The following is a 23,031-nucleotide window of genomic DNA, read 5'->3' on the forward strand; positions in this document are numbered from 1 at the left end:
TGAATGAGAGAGAAGTGAGTGGAAAAATAAATGTTATATAGTGGATTAATGTTGATTAGTGAAGTAGAGAGGGAGAGTGTTTAACTAGGCATTAATCCTCCCATTTTTGCTTTCAATCTCAGCCCTTCAAATCCCTCATCCAAGGGCTCTAAGGAAGACTTATGGACTCAAGGGTAGAAGGAGGATCTTGTGAGTTTGGTTCTTACGGTGAGTTATGAGTTTGTGTGCTCACAAATCTCAGCCATTGAATAAAGGGAAATAGATGGCTAAGATTGAATCTAATAAAAATTGTAATAATAATAAAAAAAAAAGCTGAAAACAAACTTACAACTGCAAGTCCCAGACTATTACTCTTTTTCGTCTCCAAATTCTTCGATTCAACATTCAAAAATCGCAGATCTCAAAACGTAATTCTCTCTTTCTCTTCCTCTAATCTTGAATTCGTGACATTCGCCAACGAGAAATCGATGAACGATGCGATCGAAGGAATGAATGGACAAGATCTCGAGTGTCGTAGCATTACCGTCAACCAAGGTCAATCCCGTGGATCCAGCGTTGGAAGCGGTGGTTACCGTGGTCGTAGCGGAGGAGGAAGCCGAAGATATGGCGGTGAAGGTGGTAGTGTTGAGGTTATGGAGATCGTCGTGAAGAAGGAGGAGGTGGTTACGGTGGTGGAGGTGGAGGATTAATGGTGGTTTTAGGGGTCTTTGAGGGAGGATTAATGGTGGTTGTAGGGCGGTTGAGGGGGTATACAGCCGTTTCTAGTGATTCACTGATGGCGAATGGTGGCTGGTGAGGGGTAATATCCGTATAAAACCCTAAAATTGTAGGACTATAACGCAAATTTAAAACGTGATTTATTGTCATAAACGAAAAACAATGAAAAACGATAAAGCACAAGAATTAACCTTCGGTCCTAGTGCAATTCGGCAATGAGAGATCAAAGTAGATCTCCTCCTAATAGTTGCACCCAAGATCGTCTGAGAATATGCCCTTGTGCTAGAAATGTGTTCTCTAATTGCCTTGCAATATTGAGAGAACTTGATGTGAGTTTTCTTTAGATATGAGATCTGAATTTTTTGAGAGGATATGTTTCTCAAAAACCCTAATTTTGTTGTCAAAATGAATTAGGTCACAAAAGGAGAGAAGGCTCTCCTTTTGTTCTCTAGCATTCGGCCAAACCGAGCTCATCATGGGGAAGTGGGCTTCCACTTCCTCTTAATTTTAACTCGTGGTCCGGTTCGTAAATTGCTAAAATGTATATGACGCGGTTTTGTTATAAATTGTCATCGGTTATCGGTTATTAAAGCATCAACTAATAACACGGATTAGTTGAATTATTAATACATGTCCGACAAAGACAATATCGTATAATTAATTTATTCAATATACATTAATCAAATATAAATCGCTTTATATTTAATTTAAGAATTAACCGCTTAATTCGTCTTAGCCATTTTTATTTAATCCGTATTAAATAATTATCTCAACATCGCGTTTGACTAATAATTAGTCAATAACTCCGACTAACTGGTTAGTCAAAATTTGGCATCAACATGACTGTATTTTCATACCGTCACATCTCTCAAACGTATCCTATAGGTGTGACTTTTAGGGACCAGTTGATCACCGCCATCTGTATGACAATAACGTCAAACTTATCTAGCAAGCCAACCGTTATTGATAAACGTGGACCAACTGATTATGATACAAAAGTATACCCTTTGATCCTTTTAGAGATTTATAAGTCCTTGCACTAACTGTAAAGGACACCAGCCCCAACAACCTCCCACTTTTCCGTACAAGTGTATGTGCAATGACGTTATCCGCACTAACTGGAGGACACAGCTCCAACAAACTCCCACTTGTCCGTACAAGTGTACGTGCGATAACCGATTCTCATATTCATTTAAAATTTCTCCCACTCAATGTAAAACAATTTGCAGATCCGGATCCGCAAAGGTCGTATTTTACAATCGATCTGTATCAAGAGTGGTTTCCCCGACTAGAGAGTAACTCAACCGATAAAACGAATTCGTATTCGAGCATGGCCATGCATTTCGATTCTGACTCCTCGAGTGGCCCCGAGAAATATCGAGTACCGATAAAGGCTGAATATTTTCTTCAACTCGGCTCCTTCCGATCTAAGCACGACTGAAATGACCCGGAAAAAATCTACTTGGCCCCCTGTTACGGATGACCGTGAGAAAGAAACCAAAGTCACCCAAAATCTGCCTTAGTCTCAAGAGACAGTCGATAGTCAAAAGAATCGACTCTTAGGATCACCATGGAGGTCCTATCCACGACCGGGCACCGAATGTTATAAAACATTTAGGACTCCACGTCGATGTCACAATTGTGTCCTACGAAATATCCGTATAAATCGCCTCTCGTGATTGGTCGGTCAACCGGTTGACTTATGGCTCGTTGAACCCACCATCAACCAACGTCACAAAATAATTGCCAGAGTTATCAGCTCATGTGGGCAATTAAGGACTAAAAATATAATGTTTGTTCAGTTCACTTTGTGGTGTTCAAAATTGTCGTACAAATCCACATGAAAAACAAAATATATAAATATCAAAACGATGATGTCGTATAGAGTACAAAAGAGAATGAATCTAATTCATAAAAGAGTACTACAACTTAGGAACACGTTTAATTCCCATGGAATTAACGTGCCCTTCATGCTTATCTTGTCGTAATGGTTTAGTGAGAGGATCTGCTATATTATCATCTGTAGCAATCTTTTCTATCACTACTTCCTTTTGCTCCACGTAATCTCGGATTAGATGAGCTTTCCGTTGTACATGTCTAGACTTGTTGCTAGACTTTGGCTCCTTAGCTTTGAAGATGGCACCTCTATTGTCGCAATAGATGGTGATCGGGTCATTCGAACTAGGCACTACAGATAGTCCTTGTAAGAATTGACGCATCCATATCGCTTCCTTTGCAGCTTCAGACGCGGCATAGTACTCGGACTCAGTCGTAGAATCTGCTGTAACACTTTGTTTGGAACTCTTCCACCTGATGCAGCGCCATTAAGAGTAAAAACGAATCCAGATCGAGATTTCGAGTCATCTCGATCCGTCTGGAAGCTAGCATCTGCAGAATCGGTTGCGCATAGCTTTTGATCACCTCCATAAGTCAATGCCCAATCTTTAGTCCTCCGTAGGTACTTAAGAATGTTCTTGTGACCATCCAATGTGATTCACCCGGATGCTTTGTTGGAATCGACTTGTCATACTCAATGCATATGCCACGTCCGGACGTGTGCATATCATGGCATACATGATTGATCCCATAGCCGAGGCATAAGGAATCCGTGTCATGCGCTCTTTCTCTTCCGATGTCTCGGTGCCCGAGACTTGCTCAAATGCACCCCGGAGCCATAGGAAGAAACCCCTTCTTGGAGTTAGTCATGCTGAATCTCTCTAGGACTTTGTCTATGTAAGACTCTGATCGAGAGATAACATCCGTCGTGATCTATCTCGATAGATACGGATGCCCAGAATTCTTTGTGCCTCACCCAGATCTTTCATCTGGAAATGGTTTTTCAACCATACTTTCACCGAAGTTAAGAGAGGTATGTCATTCCCAATCAGGAGTATGTCATCGACATACAATATTAGGAAGACAATCTTGCTCCCACTCGACTTGATATAAAGACATGGTTCCTCGACCGATCGAGTAAAACCATTTTCTTTAATCACTTGGTCGAAGCGATGATTCCAACTCCGAGATGCTTGCTTAAGTCCATAAATGGAACGCTTAAGCTTGCACACTTTCTTAGGATTTTGTGGATCGATGAAACCTTCGGGTTGTACCATGTACAACTCTTCCTCCAAAAAGCCGTTTAAGAAGGCGGTTTTCACATCCATCTGCCAAATTTGATAGTCATGAAAAGCGGCAATCGCTAAGATAATACGAATGGAACGCAGCATGACTACGGGTGCAAAAATTTCATCGTAGTGCAGACCTAGCACTTGGGTGAAACCTTTAGCAACTAGTCGTGCTTTATAGATATCTTGTTGACCTTCCACAGAATGCTTTATCTTGTAAAGCCATTTGCATTGAAGGGGATGAACCTTAGCAGGTAAGTCAACAAGATCCCATACGTTGTTCTCATACATAGAGTCCATCTCGGATTGCATGGCCTCAAGCCATAGCTTTGAGTTGGAACTGGTCATGGCACCTTTATAGGTTGCGGGTTCACTACTCGTTAAGAGTATAATGTCATCTATGTCATGTTCCTCGACCATACCAATGTATCTGTCCGGAGGAATAGAGACTCTTCCCGACCTCCTAGGTTCCTCAGGAATATTCACCGCAGCCGGGATTGAAGGAATTGGTTCCTCCAATGGTTGCTCGGTATTTGGTTCGGGAATCTCCGATGTGGTCGAAGGTTCTATCACTCTTTGCATTCTCGAGAAATTCCTTCTCTAAGAATGTCGCACTAGCCGCAACAAAAACACGTTGTTTGGTTGGCGAATAGAAGTAATGACCAAGTATTCCTTTAGGATAACCTATAAAGTATGTCTTGACCGATCGCGGGCCGAGCTTATCCTCGTGTCTCCACTTGAAATAAGCCTCGCAGCCCCAAACCTGTATAAAGGACAAGTTAGGGACCGTTCCCTTCCATTGTTCATATGGAGTCTTGTCAACAGCTTTAGACGGACTTCGGTTAAGTATTAGAGCAAAGTGACAGAAGAGCATAACCCCACAATGAGTCAGGCAACACGGTGTGACTCATCATGGATCGAACCATATCAAGTAGTGTTCGATTTCTCCGTTCGGACACACCATTCAACTGAGGTGTTCCAGGTGGAGTTAACTGTAGGGCGATCCCACAGTCCTTAAGGTGTTGATCAAACTCGTGAGAAAGATACTCGCCACCACGGTCCGAGCGCAGTGTTTTAATCTTTCGCCCAAAGAGGTTCTGTACCCGATTCTGGTATTCCTTGAATTTCTCAAAGGATTCACTTTTGTGCTTCATTAAGTAGACATAGCCATATCTACTTAAATCATCTGTGAAAGTGATGAAATACCTATAGCCTTCTCGTGCGGTGATTGACATAGGGCCACATACATCCGTATGTATGAGTCCTAATAGGTCAGCAGCGCGCATTCCAACACCTTTGAAGGAAATTCGAGTCATCTTACCGATGAGACATGATTCACACGTGCCAAATGATTGAAAATCAAAGGCCGAGATAGCTCCATTTTTGATGAGTTGTTTAACGCGTTTCTCATTAATGTGTCCCATACGGCAGTGCCATAGATATGTTTGATCTTTGTCACCTACCTTTAACTTTTTATTCATTACGTGTAATATTTCGGTGGTCTGATCTAAAACATAAATTCCGTTCATGGAGACTGCCTTGCCATAAATCATATCGTGTAATGAGAAAATGCAAGTATTATTCTCTATTACAAATGAAAATCCAAGTTTGTCAAGTGCGTAAACCGAAATAATGTTTTTGGAAAGACTGGGTACATAATAGCAGTTATATAAAAATAACTCAAATCCGCTAGGAAGCTGGATCACATATGTTCCCCTCGAGACGGCAGCCACTCGTGCTCCATTCCTGACACGCAGGTCCACATCACCCTTTACGAGGGGTTCGATGTTTCGGAGCCCCTGCACATGATTACACAGATGAGAACCACAACCAGTATCAAGTACCCAAGTTCCGTAACTTGCGTGGTTAATCTCAATCATATGAATAAAAGTAGAAGAGGAAGAAGACATACCAACGGGTTTAACACGACCGCCTTTAAGTCCTCATGATAACAGGACATGTACGCCTCCAATGCCCAGTCTTGTGGCAATGATGGCATTCCATGTTTTCATTCTTGCTCTTTGTCGTGCCTGATGAGGTGCTCGACTCACCAGGCCCACTCTTACCTGAACCCGACTTCTTGAACTTCGGTTTACCTACTATTAGGTTTGCCTTAGCTTTGCCCTTACCCTTGCCCTTGTTTGTCACGACGAGAACATCTTGTTTCATGCTCCCACTGAACTTCATGTCCTTCTCGGTCTGTACGAGAAGGGAGTGCAGTTCATGGGGACTTTTCTTCAAATCATTCATATAGTAATTGGCTCTAAAGAGCGCAAAACTATCGTGGAGTGAATGAAGCATGCGGTCTATCACAATGTTCTCACTGATTTTACAATCAAGCGCCTCCAGTCTCTCGACATTCTCAATCATGCTGAGAATGTGTGGGCTAACCGGTTGGCCCTTCTGGAGTCTCGCATCAAAGAAGCGAGTGGTATGCTCATAGGTCACGATTCTCGGTGCTTTCGAGAATTCCTTAGTGAGCGTGGTGAAAATCTTGTTTGCACCTTGGGCTATGAAGCGTTTCTGCAAATTGGATTCCATTGCAAAAATGAGTACGTTTTTAATCGCACCCGCTTCCATGACGAAGTCGCTATACGTGGAGACCTCGTTAACTCGAGCCGTGGGGCCTGGGGCTGGCGGGAGGGGCTCAGTCAGATACTTGAGCTTCCCGTCGCGGTGGCGCATTCCGTAATGCCGCCTCCCATTCCGCGAAGTTTGATCCATCATTCTTGATCTAGTGGTGATTCATCTGATTCATGAAGATCCGAAGCCAGGACTCACGGTCCAATGTGGCACTTGGCATTGGGTCATCGAGGATGCCAGCCATTATGTTATTAGAAGTTTTTTTTTTTTTTTTAAAAACGTGATCTACGCTGAAAAAGAAAGAAAAACAAAAACGAAATAAGCAACTCATCGAGGTGATTTAAGTCTATTTAAAATTCATTTTAATCGTGTAGACTCATTGCACTTGCATAATTGATCTCCCTCAAGAATAATACAAGTGATCCCAAGACTCAATTTCTGTAAATTGATATGCCAACTGTTTAGCTAGTTCTTTCGTAAAAACTCTTGGTCGATAGATTTCCGTAAATCCTATCTATAGTCCACCATAATCACAGGATCGTACGAGTGACCATAGTGTTGAGATAAAATAGGTCAATCGGTTCCAACTTACCCGGCGTAGAAGGGGTCATATTATGCCTACCGACGAAGAAGGGATTCATTGGAGTTTGACCTATAAAGACCGTTCTCAATTTTTGTTTATACGAGGAAGATCCCATCGACTTAATTTTAATTCATTGTAAGTGAACGAATAACTAGCATTACGAGAATGAATTAATTTAGGTGATGGCTTAAAATGATCGTGTGACATAAGAATGTCATAGAAAACTAACGCGTGACCTCTATATGAGTCAGTTTTCATGCAATTATTAGGTGGTTTGGTTTTTAGGCGGAATATGATGCAATCTATCGTTACGAAAAATAAATGAAAGAATGTAAAAACGTAAATAAAAATTCCTAGTGTGGCCTATCCTAGTAAAAAGAACATAATACAACTTTGGAATCCACCGTTGGACCCGAGAAGCTGTCTTGATGTTCCATCTTTGTCCATGCAGCGGGAGTGAGCATCCGATCTCCATCTTTAGTCTTCTCAAAATTACAATTAAAATTTACAAAATATAAACCTATTTAGATTCTAAATAAAAACTGTAATTACAAAAAAAAAAAAAAAAATTGGAGATACGAGATCTCAAAATACAACCAAGACCGTGTTCCATCATTACGGTAACACGTTCTACTAAGGCCACACTAAGTTACAACCGTTTGTAAAATAAATAAATACGTAATGTAAGCATTCAAAATATTCAAAAAACGATAAATAAAATGCATCAACTAAATTAAATTTATCCGTGACATAATTCCGTAATTATGTTAAATTTATCCAAACCACCTTTAATGATTAAAATTATGTGACAAAACCGCTTTAATCAACTTAATTTTAATCCGTGATAATCCGTTACTTTAAATCGTTTTAAGGTAACTAAATTGTACGTGGGTGAACCGTTTCACTATCAAGCGAATGCATAAATCCGTATTATGCAAAAATGGCCGAAAAAAAAACAAAACAATTTTTTTTTTTCTTCACGGCTGAGCGTGAACAGTACCAAAAAAAAATTTTTTTTTTTTTTTTATAATGTTGCTGAATGCCGAGAGCAACAAAAGACCAAAAAAAAATATCGGCTCAAAAATGTGAGCAACAACGATCAAAACAAAACGATTTGTTAAATCCCAATTGCAATTTTAATCTAATCCGTATAGAAATGAAACTACAATTGATACATCTTTAACATATTGCAACAATTATCGATTAAAATTACAATATGCAAAGAACGATTGAAAACAAAACATTGTTTAATCTAGCAAAAACGTGTGGCACGCAAATCAAGGCAAAAAAAACAGAAAACAGGCCGAGAAAAACACCAATGGCCGGACGGTTTTCCAGAAAAAAAAATTTGGCCGAGACAAAAAAATTTGTGCCGCACGAAATTTTATGCAAACGATTTGATAGATCTTTAACATATTGCAATGAATATCGATTACAAAACAATATGCAAAGATCAAGTCGAAAACAAGACAAACAACAACCAATACCGTGTATACTTGACACGGTTCCCAAGACAGAAAAAACGCAACATAAAAAAAAAACTGCCGAGAGGAAAAAATTGGCTGCCGCACGAATTTTTAAGCAAAAAATCATCGATTCAAAATTCGTTTGATGAAAATCACATAGAAAAATTTACGTGGCCTCGCTCTGATACCACTTGAGGGGTAATATCCGTATAAAACCCTAAAATTGTAGGACTATAACGCAAATTTAAAACGTGATTTATTGTCATAAACGAAAAACAATGAAAAACGATAAAGCACAAGAATTAACCTTCGGTCCTAGTGCAATTCGGCAATGAGAGATCAAAGTAGATCTCCTCCTAATAGTTGCACCCAAGATCGTCTGAGAATATGCCCTTGTGCTAGAAATGTGTTCTCTAATTGCCTTGCAATATTGAGAGAACTTGATGTGAGTTTTCTTTAGATGTGAGATCTGAATTTTTTGAGAGGATATGTTTCTCAAAAACCCTAATTTTGTTGTCAAAATGAATTAGGTCACAAAAGGAGAGAAGGCTCTCCTTTTGTTCTCTAGCATTCGGCCAAACCGAGCTCATCATGGGGAAGTGGGCTTCCACTTCCTCTTAATTTTAACTCGTGGTCCGGTTCGTAAATTGCTAAAATGTATATGACGCGGTTTTGTTATAAATTGTCATCGGTTATCGGTTATTAAAGCATCAACTAATAACACGGATTAGTTGAATTATTAATACATGTCCGACAAAGACAATATCGTATAATTAATTTATTCAATATACATTAATCAAATATAAATCGCTTTATATTTAATTTACGAATTAACCGCTTAATTCGTCTTAGCCATTTTTATTTAATCCGTATTAAATAATTATCTCAACATCGCGTTTGACTAATTATTAGTCAATAACTCCGACTAACTGGTTAGTCAAAATTTGGCATCAACATGACTGTATTTTCATACCGTCATATCTCTCAAACGTATCCTATAGGTGTGACTTTTAGGGACCAGTTGATCACCGCCATCTGTATGACAATAACGTCAAACTTATCTAGCAAGCCAACCGTTATTGATAAACGTGGACCAACTGATTATGATACAAAAGTATACCCTTTGATCCTTTTAGAGATTTATAAGTCCTTGCACTAACTGTAAAGGACACCAGCCCCAACAGCTGGAGTGTGGGCACATGTTTGCAGGCCTTAGATGAAGGTGAAGATGAAAGCTTAATTGAAGGAGGAAATTGGTCGGTGGTTGTTTTCATGGTGGTTTCTTGCCGTTCAAGTGGAAGAGGTGAGGGGCTATGGTGGTGGCTCGGTGTTGGCAGCGATGTTCGTCTTTTGTGGCTGATGCTGACTTGCTGTCATTCATGGCTTTTAAGACTACTATAAAAGGCCATCCTTTATATTCGAGCTCACATCTGGGTTGCTGCACATTTCTGATTTCTAATGCTGTTCATATTACTTGCACATTTCTGATTTCTACTAAACTTGATCCAGATTCCTACTACAAATTTGGCATAATCAGTGAGTCGATTATTTTCTTGTCGTCATGCATTATCGTAATTTGAATCCTCGTTTTCAGAATTGGCAATTTTCGTAACTGTAATGTCTTGTTTCAGGTGACTTGGGTCAGACATATAACTCTATTTCGACACTAGAGCATTATATGCAGAGCGGAGCAAAAGCTTTTTTATTTGTTGGTGATCTCTCTTATGCTGATAGATATAAGAAGAACGTTATTGGCCTTCGTTGGGATACTTGGGGCCGCTTTGCTGGTAATCTCGCTTTTCTGGGTCTTCCCGTTTATGGGATACTTCCTGCAACTCTATACCTGTCACAGAATATGACAGTTGTCGCAATTCATCTCACATTGAAAAAAATGGTTGCAGGTTTGGAAGCCGAAACAATGCCAAGTTTGAAGCTTTTGCACAAATTGTTTACGAGTATATGCAATCTTAGGTTTGAACGCTGAAAGTCCTTTAACTAGTCATCAATTGAGTTCATCACATTTCCTACGTTTCTCTGCTGTGAAAGCTGTCCTTAGCGGTGTACAAAGCTATTGGGCTAGAGTTTTTTTTTTGCCAGCTGCTGTTATTAAGAAGCTTGATTGATGCTATTTGCAGAAGTTTTCTGTGGTGTGGGACTGAACATCGAGGTAGGGTTATGATTGGATGAAGGGACCTTTGTAGAAAGTAGATTGGTATCCTTTTGCGTGGGGGAAGCTTAGCATTCCTAAACATCAGCTTATAATGTGTTTAGGAGTCGGAGGAAGATTGGCCACTACAGACAGATTGAATAGAATGCAGATACGTGTGGATGGGGCATGTTTGTTATGTGGAATAGAGGATGAATCCCGTAGTCATCTTTTTTTTTTTTTTTTTAGTTCTAGAATAACATCAAAGTGACACATGGTAAAAAAAGAGTAAAAAAATCAAAGTAGTAAAAAAAATCAAAGTGACACCGGAATAACATCAACATCACAATAACACCAGAATAACAGCACAATAACACATGGTAAAAAAAGAGTAAAAAAATCAAAGTAGTAAAAAAAATCAAAGTGACACCGGAATAACATCACAATAACACCAGAATAACAATACCACCAGAATAACAGTACAATAACACATGGTAAAAAAAGAGTAAAAAAATCAAAAGTAGTAAAAAAAATCAAAGTGACATCGGAATAACATCACAATAACACCAGAATAACATCACAATAACACGTGGTAAAAAAGAGTAAAAAATCAAAAGTAGTAAAAAAAATCAAAGTGACACTGGAATAACATCACAATAACAGCACAATAACATGTGGTAGAATAAAAGTAAAAAAATCAAAAGTAGTAAAAAAAATCAAAGTGACACCGGCATAACATCACAATAACACCAGAATAACAATTCCACCAGAATAACAGCACAATAACACGAGGTAAAAAAAAGAGTAATAAAATCATAAATAATAAAAAAAATCAAAGTGACACCGGAATAACATCACAATAACACCAGAATAACAATACCACCAGAATAACACCACAATAACATGCGGTAAAAAAAAAGTAAAAAAATCAAAGTAGTAAAAAAAATCAAATTAGTAAAAAAATCAAAGTGACACCGGAATAATATCACAATAACAGCAGAATAACAGTAGAATAACAGCACAATAACACGTGGTAAAAAAAAGGAAAAAAAAAAAAATCAAGTCGTAAAAAAAAATCAAAGTGACAGCAGAATAACATCACAATAACACGTGGTAAAAAAAAAGAGAAAAAAAAAATGAAAGTCGTAAAAAAAAATCGAAGTAAAAAAAACACAATAATAGCATAATAACACGAGGTAAAAAAATAAGAGTAAAAAAAATTAAAGTAAAAAAAAAATGGTACAAAAAGAAAAAGAAAAAAAAGGTAACATAATGAGAAAATTACAGAAAAAACATAAGAGAAAAAAAAATCAAAGTCGTAAAAAAAAACACAATAACACGAGGAAAAAAAAAGATAAAAAAAATTAAAGTAAGTTACCTTTTTTTCTTATGGTGAGTCGTGAGTTTGGTTCTTGTGAGTTTTGTTTCTTATGGTGAGTCGTGAGTTTGTGCTTGGAAATCTCAGCCACTAGATTATATTAGAGATTAATGGCCAAGATCTAATCTTACCTGTCATATAAAATCACTGTCATTTACTTATTTTCTCTTTTTTCTAATGCTACTTTTTTTTTACTTTAATTTTTTTTATCTCCTTTTTTTTACCTCGTGTTATTATGCTTTTTTTTTACAACTTTGATTTTTTTTTCTCTTATGTTTTTCTCTAATTTTCTCATTATGTTACCTTTTTTTCTTTTTCGTTTTGTACTAGATTTTTTTTTACTCTTATTTTTTTACCTCGTGTTATTATCCTGTTATTGTGCTTTTTTTTACGACTTTGATTTTTTTCTCTTTTTTTACCACATGTTATTGTGCTGTTATTGTTATTCCGCTGTTATTGTGATGTTATTCTGCTGTTACTTTGACTTTTTTTTAAGACTTTGATTTTTTTTTCCTTTTTTTTACCATAATGAGAAAATTACAGAAAAACATAAGAGAAAAAAAAAATCAAAGTCGTAAAAAAAAACACAATAATACGAGTAAAAAAAAGATAAAAAAAATTAAAGTAAGTTACCTTTTTTTCTTATGGTGAGTCGTGAGTTAGGTTCTTGTGACTTTTGTTTCTTATGGTGAGTCGTGAGTTTGTGCTTAGAAATCTCAGCCACTAGATTATATTAGAGATGAATGACCAAGATCTAATCTTACCTGTCATATAAAATCACTGTCATTTACTTATTTTCTCTTTTTTCTAGTGCTACTCTTTTTTTTTTACTTTAATTTTTTTTATCTCCTTTTTTTAACTCGTGTTATTATGCTTTTTTTTTTACAACTTTGATTTTTTTTCTATTATGTTTTTCTCTAATTTTTTCATTATGTTACCTTTTTTTTCTTTTTGTTTTTGTACCAATTTTTTTTTTTTACTTTAATTTATTTTTACTCTTATTTTTTTTACCTCGTGTTATTATGCTGTTATTGTGTTTTTTTACTTTGATTTTTTTTTTTACGACTTTTATTTTTTTTTTCTCTTTTTTTTACCACGTGTCGTTGTGCTGTTATTGTTACTCCGCTGTTATTGTGATGTTATTCTGCTGTCACTTTGATTTTTTTTACGACTTTGATTTTTTTTTTACCACGTGTTATTCTACTGTTATTCTGCTATTATTGTGATGTTATTCCGGTTTCACTTTTGATTTTTTTTACTACTTTGATTTTTTTACTCTTTTTTTTACCGCATGTTATTGTGCTGTTATTCTAATGTTATAAATGATGAAGTTTCATTAATTTATCATTCTGTCAGAAGACCAAATTCCCATTACGATCCAACACGATGGTTTATTAATGAGCTCATTTTCTAAACCAGATTCCCAGTTCCCCATCATTATTGACACAAATAATGAATTGCAATGGAAAAATTAATTCATCAGCTCAATCAAATACTCTATTGTATAATAAACCACATTTTCAGAGAGCTCGTGGAGAGCAGACCACTATTTACAATCCAACAGTATAGTTCTTGTACAGAATCCCTTTTTTGCCACATGGATTGTGAAGCAATAAGACCTATACGCACAACGGGCGTCTAATCAGCAAGCACCAGGTATATACTCACATGCTTGCTCATTGTCGACATTTCCATCTTCAAGTAACGAGTAAGTATTAGCTTTAATTGATGAGTAGCAATGAAATTTGAACATCAAAACACCCAGAAAGGCGATCAATACATAATGTTCAATTCAAATTATGAATATACGAAGAACCCAATAAATCACCAAAATTGTGAACAATTAATTAAGTTATTAATCATCCTCACCACTCTCGTCGCTAAAATAAGTGGTCTTCTTAACAACCTTCTTCCTTTTCCTATTCTTATCTTGAACCTCATCATCTTTCATTAGCAACCTCTAATCAGCACCATTATCAACAACAGACGCCCAATTATCCTCATCAAACACACTTGTATATGTATCCTCATCCTCATCCTCATATTTGATGTTAGATCCCTTCACGAACCTCCGCCCCTTTTTAGGGACAGGTCGTTCCCTCTTTCCAAGCTGATTTCGGGGACACTCGTAGCTCAAATGCCCCTCCTCGCCGCATTCATAACACCTCGACTTATCCTTATACACACGCCGCCGAATGAACTCAGCCGAGCCACCGTTGTCTGCGGCGATCGAAGCAGTCATTGTTCGGCCGTTGAGGAGCTTCTCATTCATCTGTTTGGCGGATGAGACGACGTCGTTACGGGAGACGAATAACACGCTCGCGGAGAGCAAACCACTATTTACAATCCATATTTGGGCACCAAAAATGTCGAAAATTGACGATATTGTTGAATTTAATGGTAGAATTCGTGAAATTGTAGGAGATATCATTGCTAGTATACTAATTTTGCCCAAAATTCTAAGTATTTTTTATTTTTTAATCGTATTTTTACCCAAATCTGGGTTTTTTTTTGTTTTGGAGGTGGAGGGAGAATGAAGATAGAATTATGGGGAAGAAAGACGATATACGATGTCAGGCTTTTTTTTTCTTTTTAGTTTCAATCTCAGGCGTTGGTTTCCCTTAAATCAATGGCTGAGATTTTCCAAACTCACAACTCACCGTAAGAACCAAACTCACGAGATCCCGCCTATATATATATATATATATATATATATATATATATATATATATATATATATATATATATATATATATATATATATATATAGAGGAAGGATCAACTAAGGTCCATTATATATTTGAGTCCATAAGGTCTTTTGTGAGCCATTGGATGGAGGGAGATGGAGGGATGAGATGAACCCACCAAAAGTCATTATACAAGCAAATTAACACACTTTACTAATCCACCCTAATTAACCACTAATTTACTATATATTTGTTTTCTACCCACCTATTTCTCTCTCATCTCACACATTTCACTCTTCTCTTCTCTCAAAAAAAAACCCAAAAAATCTAAATAAATAAAAAACCCAAAAAATCCAAATAAAAAAAAAACCCAAAAAATCCAAATAAATAAAAAAACCCAAAAAATCCAAATAAATCAAAAAATCCAAATAAATCAAAAAACCAAATAAATCATTCATTTCTCTCTACCTCATTCACCACCACCCACCACTATCCCAACCGACACCACCCACCGCCCACATCCACCGCCACCTCCACCACCGCCGTAATTATATAAACTCGTTTTTTTTTTTTTTTTTTTTTTTTCCAGATTTTGCGTCTCGGTTTATTTCGTCACTTTTTTTTTTTTTTTTTTTTTTTTTTTTTCAATTTCGTGTTTTAAATCTCGTTTTTTTTTTGTGAGATACTTTTTTTCATCTAAGACAATAATGGACTAAAGTTATACAAAAATGAACCAAAGTTATACAAAAATAGACCAAAGTTATACAAAAAAGACTAAAGTTATACAAAAAAAGACTAAAGTTATACAAAAATTGGACTAAAGTGATACAACAATGGACTAAAGTTATACAAAAATGAACCAAAGTTATACAAATATGGACCAAAGTTATACAAAAAATTGGACTAAAGTTACACAAGAATGAACCAAAGTTATACAAAAATGAACCAAAGTTATACAAAAATCGACCAGAGTTATACAAAAATGCACCAAAGTTATACAAAAAATGTACCAAAGTTATACAAAAAATGGACTAAAGTTATACAAAAATGCACCAAAGTTATACAAAAAATGGACTAAAGTTATACAAAAATGAACCAAAGTTATACAAAAATGAACCAGAGTTATACAAAAATGAACCAAAGTTATAAAAAAATGAACCAAAGTTATACAAAAATGGACTAAAGTTATACAAAAATGGACTAACTTTTGTATAACTCTGGTGCATTTTTGTATAACTCTGGTGCATTTTTGTATAACTCAGTCCTTTTTGTATAACTTTGGTTCATTTTTGTATAACTTTGGTTCATTTTTGTATAACTTTAGTCCAATTTTTGTATAACTAACGGTGCTTTTTTGTATAACTCGGTCAATTTTTGTATAACTTTGGTTCATTTTTGTATAACTTTGGTTTATTTTTGTATAACTTTAGTCCAATTTTTTGTATAACTTTAGTCCATTGTTGTATGACTTTAGTCCAATTTTTGTATAACTTTGGTGCATTTTTGTATAACTTTGGTCCATTTTTGTATAACTTTGGTTCATTTTTGTATAACTTTGGTATATTTTTGTATAACTTTAGTCCATAGTTGTATAACTTTAGTCCATAATTGTATAACTCTAGTCCATTTTTGTATAACTCTAGTCCATATTTGTAAAACTTTAGTCCAAAATTGTATAACTTTAGTCCAAAGTTGTATAACTTTAGTCCAAAGATGTAAAACTCTAGTCACAATCTGTATAACTCTAGACATACAATGTATAACTCTAGGCATTTGATGTATAACTCTAGTCAAAAAAAAAAAAAAAAAAAAAAAAAAAAAAAAAAAATTATAGTCAAAAGATGTAAAACTCTAGTCACAATCAGTATAACTCTAGACATACAATGTATAACTCTAGGCATTTGATGTATAACTCTAGTCAAAAAAAAAAAAAAAAAAAAAAAAAAAAAAAAAAATTCTAGTCAAAAGATGTAAAACTCTAGTCACAATCTGTATAACTCTAGACATACAATGTATAACTCTAGGCATTTGATGTATAACTCGAGTCAAAAAAAAAAAATAACAACAAAAAAACAAAAAAAATAATATGTATAACTCTAGTCACAATCTGTATAACTCTAGACATACAATGTATAACTCTAGGCATTTGATGTGTAACTCTAGTCAAAAAAAAAAAAAAAAAAAAAAAAAAAAAAAAAATAACAACAAAAAAACAAAAAAAATAATATGAAAGATCTAAAACAAATCTAAAAATCTAAAAACTAGATCTAAATAAATAACAACATAATAAGTAAATCACAAAAAAAAAAAAAAAAACCAACAACCCAACCCAACCCGAAATCTGAAATAAACCAAATAACAATAAAAAAAAAACAAATAACAAAACCAAATTTAAATATCGTGTGTATAACTCTAATGCACACAGTGTATAACTTTAATAAACAAGATGTATAACTTTAGTCTAAAAAATCAAATAACAATAACAACCAAATAAAAAATAAAAACAAAAACAAAATCAAACAAATTATTCAATAATAAAAATATCAAATAATAAAAATAAAATCGAAAACAAAACCAACAATACTGAAAAAAGTAGATCTGAAAAAAAAAAAAATCAAACTTAAAAAAAAAAGAAAGACGAAACCGAAATCAAATGAAAAAAAAAGTAGATCTGAAACGACATAAACAAAACCGATTCAGCAATAGATATGAAAACAAATAATAACAAAAAAAAAACATTAACAAAAATTCCAAATAACAAGACGATTTTTTAAACAAACAAACCACATTAACTCGGAAATCGAAATAAAAAAAGAAAAAATAAATAAAACAGAAAAATCAAAATCAAAATCAGCGAACTCAAACTTCACTTTTGGCAATCAAAGACACAAATCGAAATCAGCTGAAAACAAAAGAAACAAAAAAAAAATTAACAAGCAAAAAAACAAATCGAAAACAAATTTCATGGCTGTGTTGTTGTTGCGGTGGTGGAGAGAGGAGGGAGGCGAGTGGTGGTCGTGGTAGGCCGTACGAGGTGTAGGTGAGGTCGGTGGTGGTCAGATCTGGACGGCGTGATGCGGGTGATACGGGGGTGGTTGTGGGGTGGTTCGTGGTGGGCCGTGTGTGGGTGGTTGTGGGAGTGGTCAGATGTTTTTTTTCTTTATTGTTGCTGTTGGTCAGATCTCCACGAATACAACTCCAAGAAGATTGTTGATGAACAAAAGACTATTTGTTGGTTTTTGTTTTTATTTTTTTGGGTTGTTTTTTTTTTGTTGGGAGAGAATGAATGAGAAGAGGAGGAGTGAATGATTGAAGAAGTTGAATGAATGAATGGATAATGAGTGACTGAGTGTAGGGAGATTAGAATGGGAAAAGAGTTATACAAGATTAGAAGGAGTTATACAAGATTAGGAAGGGAGATTAGGGAGGGAGAGTTATGACCCTTCTTTGAGATGTAATCTCATCCCTCCAATTTCCTTCATCCAAGAGCCCTTATAAGGACTTAGGGACTCAATATATATGAAGGCCTTACTAGAACCCTTCTCGGTTCTTATAAGGCCTTCATACCTTATAAGGCCCTAAGTCCTTATATGAGCCTTTGGATAGAGTGGATGAAGGGATGAGATTCAATCAAAATGAAGGGCTACAAACTAATCTCACTAAACAAAATGCTTATTTCTCTAATTTCCTCCTCAACTCAATTACTCCCCCTCACTAATCATTCCTCTCCTCTCATTATCATAACCACTCTCCCTCTCTCTATCTCACTTCTCTCATTTCATAAACAAAAAAAAAACCAAACAAAAAGAAAACCTAGAAAAAAATCCAAACAAAAATAAAACCCAACCACCTCCAACCCGGTTACCACGCACGCCGACCGTCACCACCACACCACCATAACCAACCACCCTTCCACCACTACTCCCCACCACGCACGCCGACCGTCACCACCACACCACTATCACCATATAACAACCACCACGACCTCCAACTCGGTTCTGCCAAGTCCCTGCCACAGCCGAAGAGCGACGTCCACACCACCTCCTGGCCGCAACACCGACGTCCACACCACCACCGCATGACATCAACGACACCAAACACCACCACCGCCTTCTGCCGCCTCCCTCCTCAGTCCAACGGGGTTTTAAATTTTTTTTTTTTTTTTACAGATCTACATTAATTTTGGGGCGTTAGTTGTAGGCGTGGGGTAGTAATGTTGGTCTGTGGTGCGCGTTAGGAGGCGGTTGTAGGCGGCAGAAGGCGGTGGGTCAATAGGGAGGTCGTATGGTGGCTGATGGTGGGGTTAGTGCGAGGTGTTGTTGGTGGTGGTGTTATTTTCAGATTTGTGATGGGTTTTTTTAATTTTTAATTTACATTTTTTTATTGTTCTCCTCTTAAATATCGACAACCCTCCGTCTCCTTTTTTCTTTAGATTTGTTTTTATTTCAGATCTAATTTTTTTTAAAAAAATTATTGCATTGAGGGTCTTTGTTTTGATTTGTTCCTGTGTATGGCTCTAGTTTTTGTTTTGTTTATTGTTTTTTATTATTGTTATTTGGTTTTATTATTGTTATTTGGTTTTTTGTTATTGTTATTGTTATTTGGTTTTTTGGTTTTATTATTGTATTTGGTTTTTTGTTTTTGTTATTATGGGTTTTTTTGTTTTTGTTATTATTTAATTTTTTTATTTGGTTGTTATTGTTATTTGATTTTTTGGACTAAAGTTATACATCTTGTCTATTAAAGTTATACACTATGTGCATTAGAGTTATACACACGATATTTAAATATGGTTTTGTTATTTGGTTTTTTTTTATTGTTATTTGGTTTATTTCAGATTTCGGGTTGGGTTGGGTTGTTGATTTTTTTTTTTTTTTTTTTTTTTGTTATTTACTTATTATGTTGTTATTTATTTAGATCTAGTTTTTAGATTTTTAGATTTGTTTTAGATTTTTCATATTATTTTTTTTGTTTTTTTGTTGTTAATTTTTTTTTTTGACTAGAGTTATACATCAAATGCATAGAGTTATACATTGTATGTCTAGAGTTATACAGGTTGTGACTAGAGTTTTACATCTTTTGACTAGAATTATAAATACTGTGACTAGAGTTATACATTAAATGCCTAGAGTTATACATTATATGCCTAGAGTTATACAACATATGCATAGAGTTATACATTATATGACTAAAGTTATACAATTTTGATCTAAAGTTTTACAAATATGGACTAAAGTTATACATATGAAGGACTAGAGTTATACAAAATTGGACTAAAGTTATACAACTATGGACTAAAGTTATACAAAAATATGGACTCAAATATATAATGGACCTTAGATTTTTAGATTTGTTTAAGATTTTTCATATTATTTTTTTTGTTTTTTTGTTGTTATTTTTTTTTTTGACTAGAGTTATACATCAAATGCCTAGAGTTATACATTGTATGTCTAGAGTTATACAGATTGTGACTAGAGTTTTACATCTTTTGACTAGAATTATAAATACTGTGACTAGAGTTATACATTAAATGCCTAGAGTTATACATTATATGCCTAGAGTTATACATCATATGGATAGAGTTATACATTATATGGCTAAAGTTATACAATTTTGGACTAAAGTTGTACAAATATGGACTAAAGTTATACATATGAAGGACTAGAGTTATACAAAAATGGACTAAAGTTATACAATTATGGACTAAAGTTATACAACTATGGACTAAAGTTATACAAAAATTGGACTAAAGTTATACAAAAATGAACCAAAGTGACTAGAGTTATACATTGTATGACTAGAGTTATACAAACTGTGACTAGAGTTATACATTGTATGACTAGAGTTATACATTTTATGACTGAAGTTATACTCTTATGGAGTTATACATCAAATGCCTAGAGTTATACATTGTATGTCTAGAGTTATACAGATTGTGACTAGAGTTTTACATCTTTTGACTAGAATTATAAATACTGTGACTAGAGTTATACATTAAATGCCTAGAGTTATACAATTTTGGACTAAAGTTATACATTATATGACTAAAGTTATACAATTTTGGACTAAAGTTTTACAAATATGGACTAAAGTTATACATATGAAGGACTAGAGTTATACAAAAATGGACTAAAGTTATACAACTATGGACTAAAGTTATACAAAAATATGGACTCAAATATATAATGGACCTTAGATTTTTAGATTTGTTTTAGATTTTTCATATTATTTTTTTTGTTTTTTTGTTGTTATTTTTTTTTTTTGACTAGAGTTATACATTAAATGCCTAGAGTTATACATTGTATGTCTAGAGTTATATAGATTGTGACTAGAGTTTTACATCTTTTGACTAGAATTATAAATACTGTGACTAGAGTTATACATTAAATGCCTAGAGTTATACATTATATGCCTAGAGTTATACATCATATGCATAGAGTTATACATTATATGACTAAAGTTATACAATTTTGGACTAAAGTTTTACAAATATGGACTAAAGTTATACATATGAAGGACTAGAGTTATACAAAAATGGACTAAAGTTATACAATTATGGACTAAAGTTATACAACTATGGACTAAAGTTATACAAAAATTGGACTAAAGTTATACAAAAATGAACCAAAGTGACTAGAGTTATACATTGTATGACTAGAGTTATACAAATTGTGACTAGAGTTATACATTGTATGACTAGAGTTATACATTTTTTTTATTGTTATTTGATTTAAGAAAATGACTAAAAAATGATAACTAACAAAATAAAAGACAACTAAAATAAAATAAAAGACAAAAAAAATAATAAATGGAAAAAACAACTAAAAACATACAAATTAATACAAAACGAAAAAAAAAAAAAAAAAAAAAAAAAAAAAAAAAAAAAAAAAAAAAAAAAAAAAAAAAAAAAGTCGGCGGGGGGGGGGGGGGGCGGTGGGGTGGCGGCGGCGGGGGTGGTGGGTGGTTATTTGGTGTCGGGTGGGGTGGTGGTGGGTGGTGGTGAATGAGGAAGAGAGGAATGAATGATTTATTTGAGTTTTTTGATTTATTTGGATTTTTTGGGTTTTTTATTTATTTGGATTTTTGGGTTTTTTTTATTTATTTGGGTTTTTTTTTTAGAGTTTGAGAGAAGAGAGAAATGAAATGTGTAAGATGAAAGAGAAATGGATGAGTGGAAAAGAATTATAAAGTAAATTAGTGATTAATTAGAGTGAATTAGTGAAGGAGGAGAGAGATGGTGAGATTAGCTTTATAAACACACTTTTTGGGGTTGATCTCATCCCTCCATTTCCCTCCATCCAATGGCTCATAATAGAACTTATGGACTCAAAATAAATGTAGACCTTAGTTGATCTCTTCTCTATATATATATATATATATATATATATATGAGCGAGCATCCGGTGAGTCTAGCTTCTTAGGTGAGTCCGTCCCGTGAATAAGGACCATTAGATCTAAAGATCCAACGGTCCTCGTTCAACCACGTCACCCCTAAACATTCAGCCAAATTATAAAACCTAAACATTGTTTATCGCAGTCTTATTATTTTCTTAAATTTACTCTCTCTTCAGATATTTTCTTTGTTTCTCTCTCTCTCTCTCTAGTAACTGCAACCATCTCTCGTTGCCAAAAAATCTTCCACAATCAAGTAAAATTATCACCACAATCAATCGAAGATCTTCAAAAAAGTATAGTCAAGATTCCGTTACATCCGTTTCTCACATATTGGAGAGGTATAAATCGCGCTCTTTCCACAATCTTTTTTAAAAAAATTTTGTTGTGATTGATCTTATCGAATGTTGTTCTTGATTGACATGAAGAATTTGTCTTTCTGTTCAATTTTGATTTTCGTTTTCAACAAAAAAAATTAGGGTTAGTGTTGTGCTTAAAGTGATTAATTGATTTTTAGTCCTAATTTGTATGTGTTCATATTGTTGTTGTCGATTGTTCATACTATTAACTTTGATTGTATTGTTCATAGTGTTTGTGCAAAAGTTTAGGGTTATGACCTGATGAAATTGTGCAGTAGTTTTAATTTGTGGTTTTTAATTTACGGTTGAATTATGTATTAATGTGTGATTTTGTGGATTGTTAAATAGTTTTATAATATCATTTTTATATTCTTCGCTGTCGATTCTATGTATTCATAGTATTTGTCAAAAAGCTAGGGTTACGACATTATTAAATTCATAACTGGATTTATTTTCATGAAATTGAGCGTAAACTGTCGCGATCAAATTAGCTTTTGTAAAATTTTCGACACATGTTACTGTAATATTGTTACTGTAATATTGTTACTGTAACAATATTACTGCATCACATAATGTAGTTGTTATTGGGGAATGG

The 23,031-nt window shown here is 34.7% G+C and overlaps 1 long non-coding RNA gene and 1 pseudogene across 1 annotated transcript; one reads left to right on the forward strand and one right to left on the reverse strand.

The window, feature by feature from the left end:
- Positions 1 to 280: 280 nt before the first annotated feature.
- On the forward strand, positions 281 to 11,984 carry LOC141598238 (uncharacterized). Its single transcript, XR_012523359.1, has 3 exons — positions 281 to 792; positions 9,659 to 10,261; positions 10,376 to 11,984. It is a non-coding gene; the product is annotated as an uncharacterized LOC141598238 (long non-coding RNA).
- Positions 11,985 to 13,853: 1,869 nt separating this feature from the next.
- LOC141601453 (U11/U12 small nuclear ribonucleoprotein 31 kDa protein-like) lies at positions 13,854 to 14,429 on the reverse strand (annotated as a pseudogene).
- Positions 14,430 to 23,031: the final 8,602 nt, after the last annotated feature.

The sequence above is a fragment of the Silene latifolia genome, chromosome 9 (assembly GCF_048544455.1).
Source record: "Silene latifolia isolate original U9 population chromosome 9, ASM4854445v1, whole genome shotgun sequence".
Taxonomy (NCBI): Eukaryota; Viridiplantae; Streptophyta; class Magnoliopsida; order Caryophyllales; family Caryophyllaceae; genus Silene; species Silene latifolia.